The sequence below is a fragment of the Austrofundulus limnaeus genome, unplaced genomic scaffold (assembly GCF_001266775.1).
Source record: "Austrofundulus limnaeus strain Quisiro unplaced genomic scaffold, Austrofundulus_limnaeus-1.0 Scaffold112, whole genome shotgun sequence".
NCBI classification, from domain to species: domain Eukaryota; kingdom Metazoa; phylum Chordata; class Actinopteri; order Cyprinodontiformes; family Rivulidae; genus Austrofundulus; species Austrofundulus limnaeus.
This window is the reverse complement of record NW_013952514.1, coordinates 789,180-802,226: the sequence shown is the minus strand read 5'-3', so window position 1 is coordinate 802,226 and position 13,047 is coordinate 789,180. Positions and strand designations below refer to the sequence as shown.

General features: G+C 35.8%; 1 long non-coding RNA gene across 8 annotated transcripts in view; it reads right to left on the bottom strand.

Annotated features, from left to right (window-relative positions):
* LOC106521605 (uncharacterized) overlaps nt 1-13,047 on the bottom strand; it is a 170,447-nt gene that overhangs the window by 76,783 nt on the left and 80,617 nt on the right. For all 8 annotated transcript variants that reach the window (XR_001310688.1, XR_001310692.1, XR_001310691.1 and 5 more), the window contains one exon: nt 7,998-8,135. This is a non-coding gene — a long non-coding RNA (uncharacterized LOC106521605). The remainder of the gene's footprint in view (nt 1-7,997; nt 8,136-13,047) is intronic.

Below are 13,047 nucleotides of genomic sequence, written 5' to 3'. Positions count from 1 at the left end.
CTGAGGAACAGGATGGGAGGGGCAGAGGCAGACAGGAGCAAGAACTGGGTCAAGAGCAGACAGACAGAGACAGAATCATAACAGATAGGTGAAGAAAGGCTTGAAAAAGATGCAAAGCAGGAAGGAGGGGCAGGTTTGGGAGAGAGAGCAAAAAGCGTCCGAGTCCTCTGAAGGCCAAGCGAAGAAAGTACTTCTTCATCTTTGCTGTCACTTCAACTTTTAAACACTGAAATGTACTATGTGTACCATTGATTAAATGTAAAATAATACAGAAATACCATTAAAAGTAAGATAGTCTTGATTATTGTTGAGTTGTGGTGGGTAGCTACCATCTTGATTTCTGAATTGTCCTACTTTTTGACAGAAAATTCCCACTGGTAGGGCATTGCTGTTTAAATTTACAACATGTAAGTGGGAAATTCCCTCTTCCCATTACAACTGGGCTGCATGAAAAGCAGCTGCAAGAAAAGAAGCTGGTAAAAATGCAACAAAATGAAGATTTTAAATGGAAATTTTCACTTTTGAACCCTGTGCACCTTCACCTAGTGGTGGGATGCTGTCATTTTGTCGGTAAAATAACCATCAAGCATTATGTGAGATGTAGTCAATGTTGGCTTTAAGACATTTATGCATGGGTCTCGTTTGGCACGTGATGTAGGCTGTCGGATCCAAATGTAGGACAGAAAAGCAGATTGGACAAACTGAAAAACTTCAATCAATAAAGATGTTTCAGATAAAATATTTGAGAACTATTAGTTTAAGAGTGATATATAAAAACTGACGATCTGGCAATGGTAAAGTAAAAAAAAGGAAATGGAAGTCAAATCAGCAGAAATGTATAAAAGAACTATTTTTACAAACTGTAACAGGAAGTAAAAGAGGTATAAATCACAACTGGTAATTTCTTACAAAGTAAAACAAAAAAACACGGATCTAGATAAGCATTTCTTGAAAATTTTTTAACACAGCAAAACAACTTTTTACCTGTAAACCCATACTCTAAAGCCATTTCCTTGTAAGAACAACAAGTAAGAAACACACAAACTGTTGGCACACAAATCCAACACACTCACAACACTGCAGAGGTCATGTAAACACAAAAAATATAAACATAACTATTACTCCTAGCACATAAACAAATTCAATGCAAACCCTCTCACAACACACAAATGCATGAAAACAAAATGAAGCTCCAAAAATGCATGGTAAGTGTGCACGTGTCAACCCTGCACATACACTCATACGTAAATGTCAAAGGATCTCACATGAACACATGTGAAGTTGGGCTGTTGGCCTCCCACGTGCACTGTTTGTGACGCATAGGAAAAGTCATTAGACCTGCATTTCCTCTCCAATGAGAGAAGAAGGAAGAAAGGCTGTCTCACATGAAACACACAGGAAATGTGTGGGTGAATGCCAATATAACATACAAGTTTGTGTGTGTGGGTCGCAGTCTGAGGTTTAACCCTAAGGGCTGGTGACCAAGGTCTTGTAATTGCTCCTCTTTGATTTCTTCTCTTTTTTTTTTTTTTTTTGGTCATTGAGCAGACTCCAGCTACAACTGCAGCAAATTAAAACACTCAGCCACTAGTGAGCTTGTTCATTAGATATAATCTTTGGGTTCAACACAAGTTCTCACAAAACATGTACAGATTAAGTATTAGCCTAATACCACAACTGTGTACCATCCTAAATAAAATACATCCAATTCATGCTTATGATAGTAAAACACTGAATTTAATCTACTATGGTTCAGTTTTATTCCCAAAAAATGTAAAACATCTAAACTTGCACGTTTTCAACTGTAGTTTCACAAGTTTCATTTCCCCTCACTTAAATAAATAAACAGACAGAGCTTCTGCTTTTCAGAGGAACTTATAGTTCTAATTGTGTAACTAATCATTTGACATGTAAAGGGTGTGTGTGTGTGTGTGTGTGTGTGTGTGTGTGTGTGTGTGTGTGTGTGTGTGTGTGTGTGTGTGTGTGTGTGTGTGTGTGTGTGTGTGTGTGTGTGTGAGTGTGATTATCATGTGTTGTCCTTTGCAGGAGCTACAACACTTTTTTGCATAACGTCCAAACCCACACTTCCTTGCGTGTGGGTGCATGTTTATCTGCATCCTCACAACAGCAGCTTGTGGTATATGAATGTATTTATGGTGTCTATTGAGTAGGTGTGAAGGCTCAGCGGACTTGTCTAATCTCCTTTAGTTTAAGTAGTGAAGAGCGGAGCAGAGACAGACTATAGGATCTGGAAGAAATCCAGAACAGCAAAGGCAAGTTGAGAGAAAAAAAAACAGAAGGAAACAGAGGGCGAGTTCTGGAGTTTGGACACTTGCACAAGCTCTGGGAAACCTCATCACTTCTTGACTGACAGAGGAAGTTCTTCTTGCACTCTAAACATGCACACACATAGGGACTGTAACACAACAACCCTGAAGACAACAGAGACAAGTGAAGGACAGTTTTCTGACTGTATGCGTTGGCTTCTATTCCTTTTCAGACACACACTATATTATACTGTATATATACACACACATACACACTCGCCAGTGGATTAATTTGGACACTGTCTCAGCTTGTCACTGCCATGAACATCTGTCACCTCAGCAGGATCCAGACTGCCAGTAAACAAACAAACACATGGCCTTGCGCATAAACAAACACACATTATCTCGATGCCAGCTTCTCTATGTGTAATACACACACACACACACACCAGATGCATTGCTATAAATTTAGAGGACATTAAATATACCTTTGACTGTGAGATTGCAAGACAAAGTTCATTGCAATTCATTCTGTGTGCCAGGAATTTTCTGAACCTGAGTCTGACACAACGATAATCTGAAAAATAGGCTACAACACATATTTTATCCTTTTTTGTGTTTTGAACTTGGTCACAACAGCTGGAAAATGCATCAAAGGAATAACATGGCTAATACAGCTGATGATTTATTTCTCAGCTTTGTTGAAATATCAAACAATAAAGTTAATCATGGGTCACAACAGAAACGCCCACTGTCTCCCTCACCACTAGTAGTGGTAGTGCGCCACTCAGATGTTTAACAACTTTTTTAATACATAGAAGAAGAACCTTAGAAACCCGCAGAGAATGGAAACCTATTTTAAATTAAAAGTAGAAGGCAAAAATGAAGGCAACCCATTAAAAAAGCCAAAGTTTTTCCACTAATATGAAGTGCAGCCTCTAGTTCTACCATGCAATATTCTACAAGTTCAAAACATTATCAAATACAGTTGCAGATACAGCTATATTTTAATTTGCACTTTATCAAATTATTTTTTGTAATTCATTTTTAAGAATTTTGTCAAAAAGCTGTTGTTACTGTTATTGTTTGACACTAATACGAAAATCAGCTTCTGGTTCTACCATGCAAAAGTTTGAAAAGGCTTTATTTTCATTTGCACTTTATCAAATTTATTTTTACAGTTTTTTTGGAACATTTACATTAAATATTTTTAAATGTATTTATTTTATGATCACAATTTTATTTATTGAATTGTCTATTTTTGTTGTTGTTTATGTTAAAAAATATTATTTTTGTCTGTGATGGATTTGCGACCTGTCCAGGGTGTACCCCGCCCATCGCACTGTGACTGCTGGATATGGGCACCAGTTACTCACGTGACCCTGAAAGGATAAAGCGTGTACAGAAAATGGATGGATGGATGAATGGGTTATTTTTGTGTTGATATGCCTGAGTGGTCTGTTGACTGACTGTTGTATTTGTTCAGATAATTGTTATGGGTAGGTTACAATATTTAAAAAAAAATGTTTGTCATAATCATGTCTTGTGATTATTTGACAGGAGTTTTACTTTTAAACTATAAGTGTATTTTATTTGGTTATAATGCAAATACAATACAAATTAAACCAACATTTAGAATAATTATCATTTTGATCCATATGGTAATGCGTGACTGGGCCTCGTGTCACTTTATGTTTAACAAATTGGGCCCCGAGGTCAAAAAGGTTAAGAACCCCTACTCTGCACGATGTGACCTACATGTGCTGAAAATGACGTGACGTCACATTCAGCACCCTGTTTACAGACATGGATGCTACATTTTAGCATATTGGTTCTAAAGTTGTTGTGCAATCAGAACTGATTAATTATAATTAATCAGTGATAATTATTTATCTGATATGTTTGTTTAGTGCACTGTTTACATTTGAACTGTCCTCTGGGCGGCTGCTTTGTTGCAGAATTTTTTTATATTTTTGGAACATGAGCGACAAGCTGAAAGTATCGATCCAGTAACTTTAGTATTGAACCAGTCCCACAACGTTACTATCATATGTTTCTGTGCATTCTCAGTCATCCAGGACATGGAAAATTAAAAGGAAAAAGACAGAGCAACTGGACTTCTGTTCTACAGTTGAAGACTTGTGGAGCTACAAGATTTAAACTGCATCAGGTTGGTATCAATATTCGAAATACTTGGATCGATTCGCTTACTTACACCTCATTGACGTAAAGGACAGATGAAATGAGATGTGAGCTTTCAAGCTGCATTTTTTTGGCCATTGGACTATCTTTACACATTCTGGAAGAGTTGTAAAGATTTTCTGACTTCTTCTGTCAACTGTTCCTCAAAATAACCATGTTGTTTGAATGTACAACAGCCAGCTTCTGGAATAGTTGAAGCAAAATGATGTCTGAGCGCTTTTTCTGCATAAACAAAAGCCCACAAACAGATGTTAGCACATGTAGGTCATTGAGAGCTAATTTATTCACTTTAAATTGAGTATAAAATGATCTTAAGAGAGTTAATGATGTTTGTTTTTACTGGGTTTTTATTCAAAGAAAGACAGGTGCACAAATTGAATACAAACAGTACATTGTGCTGGTAGAACCTGAAAAAAACAATTAAAACAGCCTTTGCTTAATAAGGTATGAACGTTTACGATGATCATAGTTATTTTAATTTGAATTATTCCTTAATACCTGAAAAATTACACATAATAAAATAGGTTTTCACATTCTGTAATCCTAAAATAAATTGTGTCTTGTAAAATCTGATAATGGAAAGATGATAGAAATGGCAAATGTTTTTTTTTTTGTTTGCATGTTCTTGATGTTTCTTTCTTTAAACTCTTTACATGAGGTCTGAACTGTAACATCTCTAGAGCAAAAGGATGATAAATTTGCTTAAGTTTATTACATAGTTAATTGGCTCAAATGTTTAAAATATAGTCATTTTTTGTAACAGGTAAAATGAAAACGTCATCAGCATAGAAACATAATTTGTGTTGTGAATTTGCTCTGTGAATGTGTGATATTCTGCTGTTGTTCTTTTCTCATACTTTACATGTAGCTTTGAAAACTCTACAAATGGTGAGAAAGTGTATTGCACCTTATTCAAAATCAATGCGGTCCCACGGCCCAAAGTTAAAATCTGTTGTTCTTTTGAGGCCCTCAAGGGGGCCCACAATTGGGCCGTGGCCCATAGGTTAAGAATCTCTGGTGTAGAGATCACATAGGGGTGCGATGGAGGTTGCATTTAAAATATAAAGTGGATGTCCACACTCAAAAAAATGTTGATTTTTGCACAAAAAAAAATCTGAATTGAATATTAAGATGAAGTGTGAACGTAGCCTTTAAGCTGCAAAGACACCATGGCTCTGTGAGGTGGGTTTTGTGTGTGTGTTGGTTCGTTTTCCTTTAGGGGATGGTAAAAATAGAATAGGCTGCACCTGATTTTCTACTTGTTTTCTGAAGACCTTTCTCATCCCAAAATGCACAGGTTTGCACCTAAACTAACTTCAAAACACATCATAAAACTTTATTCTAGAGGGAGATTAGATCTAGGTCCCCACCACACGAGTACAATTCGAGCAGCACAAATTAACCTCATTCAGTCAAAAGTTTAAAGTTATTTCTTTTTTTTTTCACATTTTATTCATTTCCTTTCTGACCTTTGTTACCGTACACACCTGCAATGAGACTCACTGAAGTGGAGCCCTATGTAACAGGAGCACTTGCCTATCTGTCCAGCTTGATGGGTTAACCTATCTGTTACCGATAACAAAAAAAAAATGTCACGGTGAAGGACCTACGACACCTGTCCCACAGGATTCCCAGGGGTATGACTTTCTGTAACAGAAAACACTGCCAGGTGCTGCTTTTTTGGCACGTGAAACTGGAAGACGGCCCACATGAACACGATTTTAATCTGAAATCTTCCAACCAGAGGGAGGAAACCCCCCACACAAACAACAGACACTAAATGCACGCAGGTGTTATCAAATACTGTCTTGAACTTCTTGGCTTCTGCAGAAAGTTTCTTTATTGCTTTGTTTACAGCTACTGGGTTTAAAATAACAATTTTGCTTGATTTGTTTTAATAGGGTTCTGTGGGAAAAAATACAAACTAATAATAATGTGCTTTAAATTGCTCATTAAATGACCCCAGTTTGAAGAAATAAAATTTAATTCTGACCAGATTAACAAGCTAAGCACTAGTCCAAGGTGCCAAGACATTTTAAAACAGCTTCAATCTAAAACTTTTTATTCTGCTTCATGCAAATGCTATTTTTATAAACTTTTACTGCCCTGTCACTTTTGATTTGCAAGTTGTTGTTTTTTTTTATTCTATGATAATTAGCAAATGCTAATAAGGACAGCATGTTTTATCTGCTGTAAAATAGCATTGTGAACAACCTCAGTTTTAAGAAACAGAGTTGAACTGTTGCCAAAGACAAACTAAGTTAGTCCAAACTGGTTCAAGAACAAAGAATTCTACCATCTTAAAACAACTTAAGTCTCAAATATTTCACATAGATTCATACAAATGCCATTTTAAAAGCTGTCACTGTCATTTTTGCATTAATCCGTTATTTTTCAAATAACTGATTTTTCAAATCCTGAAGGAAGTGGCTCCAGGTTGCAATAGAAGTGCTTCAACCAGCTGCTGCTGTTCATAATAACCCCATAATTCAATAACTAATGCAAAACTGATGGCATGCCATTTCTCTAAAGGGTTATAAAATTGAAAGGAATTGAACTTGTTTTATGTCATCAATCCACTTTGGTCTGGGACTAGCCATTAGCTCATCAGTCTAATAATCATACAAGCTCATCAATGTATAGTTTACAAATTACAGTCTTAAAAGATGTTTGGTGAATAATTTGTGAGCAGTCGTTTTCCTCAAGTCCTCGTCAGTCATTCACAACAAACGCAAAATAAATGTTTCAAATATGGTCTATGAAGAAGAAAAATATTACACTTTGTGTTTCATTTATGTAACACTATTTTACACAACATTACATTTTCAAACCAGTTCATTGTTAAGAGTGAACACAGCAGAATGGGGTAATGAAACAAATTATATAAATATTAAGTAAACCAATAACAAAGAGCACCAAATCACAATGAAAAATTAAAAAAAGGAAAGCAAATATGTAAATAATTTAATATAAACTAATTTTACTTTTGTTCACAAAGCACAACTGCTGCTGAGTTTGTTCTGAAGCATTTGGTTAGTCACAGTTGGCTGCTTGCTATCTGGTAAATATTTCATTCTGCTCATTTCCACTGTCAGACTTGTTTGGTGGGTTCATGAATTTAATAGGTTAGCATTACCGGTTTCAAAGTGCAAACAGCCCCCACAGGGGTTTTAGAATCGGTTTTTGAAGTCTTGCAGCTAAAAAGTTTGTTTTGACCGTAAGAAAACCACCATAAAAGTTAACTAACAACAGCAATCTGCTTTTGCTCCAAGTCAGTTTGATTAAACTTAGAGTTAAAGAAATGATTTATGAAAATAAAAATGTTTGCATTTACTTGCATTCGTGTGTGTCACAAGATAATTATATAAAGAAATTGCTAAATTATTTGTATATTTCTAATTTTGCCTGTTTGTATTCAGTCAGTAATGCAGCTAATTACTTCATAGAGGCAGTAAACACAGTTGAGAGTAACCTTAGAGATAATTAGTACATATTGCCTCTAAAACCCACATTAGAATAGTGCCTTACCTGTGCAATCCAATTCCCCCAGTACATTCTTATTGTGGAGGTCTGGAGTCAGTGAGGAATTCTGCAGTGTTAATTAAACCGTCTGTCTTGAAGAGAATTAAGGTCGTGATCTCCCAGACCTCACTACTCCCACACTCCCTGGAAAGAAAAGAGAGAAGAAAGGAGACTTAATGAAGGAGTAAAAAGATGAAATGGCTTAATGAACCGCCTAACGAGGCCTGCGGCCGTTTAATAAGGGCTTATTACAGCTTAATTAGAGCAATAATCCAGCTTGTTTGGAGTCATTCATTGTTGACTTGTGGCTTGATTGGGGTTTTTATGGCAACTGGATAAACAAGGAAGAGCTGCCATTCCAGAGAGGACAAGACAGGTTCAACAGTCAGTTTGAATCTGTTGCAATGGATTTCAAAACGGATTCAGCAACTGTGTAAAAACAAAGCTCCCAACAACAGACTACCTGTTTTCCTCAGATTATTAGATTTTTAGTTCAATTCAGCTTTTATAAATAACCCCAGTTCACAGTGAAAGTCATCATGGGACACTAAAGCCCAAATCCTAAATCTAATTCTGACACAGATTCAAATCCATTTGTAGTCAAGTCATTTCTAGTGTAATACAGTACATTCACATACAGTTCATTATGAAGTGACAATTATTAAGTTATTTATCTACGGTAAGCAGCAGATTGATGCAATCCACAATCCTGAGAAGCATATTGAAAACTGACGACAGTGGAAAGAACTTTTATCAGGAAAAAAACTTGCAGCAGAATCAGGCTCAGGAAAAGTTGTCATCTACCTCAACCAGCTGTGACTAGAGAGTACAGGAAAGAGAAAGACACTGGTTTAGATGTAATTTCCATAGGATCTAAAAGTAAGAAAATCACTGGTTAAAAGCAAAGATAAGCACATCTACAAGAAATGGAGAGTAGAGAAAGTAAAGACAGCTGAGTGAGGAAATTTGGTAATTTTGTCCTCCAGCAATCTAAGCTTTTAGCAGCATAACTAACAGCTCAGGAATCCCAAGCCAACCCTACTTTATGACTGATACTCGTGGTGTTTGTGAAGAGTTCCAGGTCTGGTTTTAAATCCCGTCATAGCTCTGAGACCACACTTTTAGGAGGTTTTAATGATCTTCTAACTGCTGACTCAGGTTGCTCTGCCATTTTATTGCTTTTAGATTTAACTTCCTTTTTTTTTTTTTGATCAGGACTGAACATGTTGGTTTTAAAGGTTCAGCTTTATTGCATTTTAGTTCTTATCAAACAGGTTTATTTCTGTATCTATAGGGAAACACCTCTCTTCTTGTGCACCCATTGGTTGTGGTGTACCTCAACAGTCCATGTTGGGTCCTATCCTGCTGTCATTATAAGTGCTGCCTTTGGGATCAGAAGTACACTGCTTTTCAGTGTTATGATGATGACATCCAAATATATTTCCCTGAAAGTTTCTGCAACCAGTGAAGCCTCTGTTTACCGGTTTACAACCTGTCAAACACTGGTTAACTTAGGGTTGGTTGACAAGCATTCTGCTTTTAGAAACTCTAGGTACTACAAGTAAATCTGCAATCTGAGTATGAAGTGCTCTGTTAGGAAAATTTTGAACAATTTGATCCTAATTATAAGACAGAAAAAAAGAGCAATATTAAATACTTAGCACAAATGTAAGGAAATTTGTGTTTGGTAGATAATGTGTATGAGAGTATGTTTGTGCTTGCTTAGGATGGGATACAATGCATTCTGCTGGTTTCCTTAGATTGATTGATTTTTTTTGTACAATGCCCCGAGAAGGATAGAACGGATGTTCTAAACTGCAAGTTCCTAGTCTGCGTTTATCACTGACAATGGTAATAAAGCTCTTTCTGATTTTGATTCTGGTGACGTTTGTTGTGACTTCATGCTTCACAAATAGCTGGATTGAATTATGTCTGTGTTGTAACAATGTTTCTTGGCAATAATTCATGTAGCAGGCACTTAATTGGCAGCACCTGGGGGCACTAGAAGCTCAAAACAAGTGTCAATAGCAACAGAGAGAGGATTTGGTAATTTTTTTCATAAGCATAGTAACTCACATACTCAGCTCTGCTTCTCATCCCACAAATGCAGAGTTGTAAAGTAACTAAGTACAAATACTTCTTTACTGTACTTAAGTTGAATTTTTGGGTATCTGTACTTTACTTGAGTAATTATTTTTCAGCCTACTTCTTACATTTTCACACACTTATCTGTACTTTCTACTCCTTACATTTAAAAAAGGCAAGAAGCATTTACTTTCATTTTTGCTTGTTTTCATTCCAGCTTGTTGTAAAAAATAAATACTACCCATATAAATTGTGCCTCCTAGATGGAGTGAATTTAACTGTGGTTGACTGAGAAGTATAAATATATAAAATTCTGATACCGTATTAGTTTGTACAAAAACAAATCATGTCACACTCCAGCAGGACATAACCATTAAAAAAAGGACTGTACTTAAGAAGTATTTGTATTTCATATTATTGCATTTGGCTGCAGCCCTCAGATAGATTTTTATTTTGGGGAAAAGGTTTGTGCAGCCTTTATATTTGTATATAAACAGAAGCAGCTGGACTAGTGCATCCTAAATTTAATATCAATTAATTACTTTAATACAATATAGTCATTTATTCAGTTTTGGGGAAATCACCTCCTAATAGTCATTACAGAAAATCTAGCTGCTCATTTTAAATCAATACTTTTACTTTTAATACTTAAGAACAAAAAAATTTAATCAAGTAATATTCCTAAAGAAGACTTTAACTTTTACCAAAGTAAGTTTTTGGTAAGATACTTGTACTTTTACTCAAGTAATATTCCTAAAGAAGACTTTAACTTTTACCAAAGTCATTTTTTGGTAAGATACGTGTACTTTTACTGAAGTATCACTTTGTGGTACTTTATACAACACTGCACAAATTCATGTTTCTTACGTGGTACCTTTTGTTATGCTGCACCATTTAAAAGGGAAATTACCAGGATTTCCAACAGAATAAGATTTATTGCCAAGGTGCATTGTTAAAAACACAGAAATAATCTACCAAACACAAATTTCCTTACTTTTTGTGCTAAGTATTTTTTTTTTTTTTTTTAGTTTTACAGGAAGCCAGTGTAGAAAAGCTAAAATAGAACAACAATGATTTGTATCTGTCATCCACTTCTCCCTTGGAAGAGCTCAACCAGGTGGACATTACCCATGTTTACTCAGAGTATTGTTTTACTATTTCCTCTTAGAACCAACATTTTACTAATGCATTACACAAGGATGTGACTACAAACTATTATATGCTATAAAATCATGCAATTGGGTCTGTTACACTTTTCAGCTGGTAAGGCACATGGTTCACTTAACCCATGATTCAACAAAAATATTATTCACCCAATAAAATCCCAACGATGTCCACGGTTTTCTCTATAGGCTTAAGCATGACTCAGATGAATCACAAACCATGTATTGTGCCTTGAGAACCATAAAAGAAACTGTCAGCTAGAGAGAATATGTGAAGCATCAAATTTTCATTATTCACACAAAGATCCCTCCACTCTGAGCACTGAGTCAGTCTCAGCATGAGCTGCATATAGCTGGTGTTTGGACACCCAACATTTCCCTGTTCTGTTTTCAGATCTCCCCTTAGTCTGAATGATTCATGATATCAGTGATTCAGGATGTTAACATTCTACTATATATATTCCTTCAAACAATAGAAAGAGGTGATCATCTTTCATCTACAACAGCATCAATGCTAAATAGTGTCAAGTGTCTTTTGTTCAATTATTTTTTTCAAATTTCAATTTTTTAAATTTATTTTTCTTTATTTGCTTTGTTGGAAAAAAGAAAACTATCAGAAAGTTGATCAGAAGATCTGCATGAAAAGCAATGTTTTCAATAAACTTAGTGATCACTCTACTTCAAAAGAAGCGAACTGTGAGAAGTCTCTGAACAGATAATTCTAACCAGACTGTGTTGTTAGTCAGAGTGGGGTCAAGACCAAAGTGAATTGCTGATGCTGTGTGTATTTTCAAATAACTATAAGATTCTAATGTGAAATTGAAGGCAATGTAAAAGTTTTCATTTCAGATCTATTATAAATATGTTAAGGTTGGTGTTGTTTTAAAATGGCAGGACTGTGACTAGCTGCTAGCTTGTTGCTCCAATCAAAATTACAGTCTAATTTTTCAACTTTAATTTGCTCAATGAATTGTCATTAACAGGTCTACTTTAACACTTCCTCAGAACTATTGCTTTAATAGCAGGAACTTCACAGTGGGCATGCCCTCTCAACTAAAACTTTTTCTAGTAGTTGTACCAGTATTTCACATATCAAACTCAAGGCCTGCGGGCCTAATTTGTCCCACAGGATCTTCAAAGATGTATTGATGTCTTAAAATAAGTGTATTCTGCTTTAAAGCCAGCACTGACAATAAACCAGATCTCCCATATTGCAGGCTGAAAAGAGGACATATTGTAATGCTGTTTCTGTGCATGAAATACCACGTAGAGCTCAGTTAGCCATAGCAATGAGACAAAAAATGTGACGTTTTGTGTTTGGTGTTGAAGTTTTGTGTTGAAGTTAAACATGAGATGTTAAAGTTATCTAGGCCCTTTGAAGGTCACATAATGCCCACATGGCCCTCTGAAGAAATTAGTTTAATACCCTGTAGATGTAAGTCAGCATTATTGGAACAGCAGAGCAGAAAACGTGCCTTAAGCTCAATAGTGGGCTTGTAGATTGTTTTTATTTTATTTATTATTATTTTTGGCCAAAATCAACTCGAAGACCTGTAAAACCTTTTAGAGCTATAGAGAATGAAACCATGTACAAACAAAATATTGTATAAGGGTAAAGTTGCAGATTTAGGCTTGTTTGGAAAGATTACCTCAGTCAGTAACTGGAAAAGTCAACTGCAAAGAAGTGTGCGTGCACAGTCCGTACATACTGATACATAAATGTGAAAAACATAACACCATCTTGCTTGACTTACTTGAGTCCCAGTAGAAACACTCCTATTTAAAGACTGCATGTGCAAGTGGTGGGG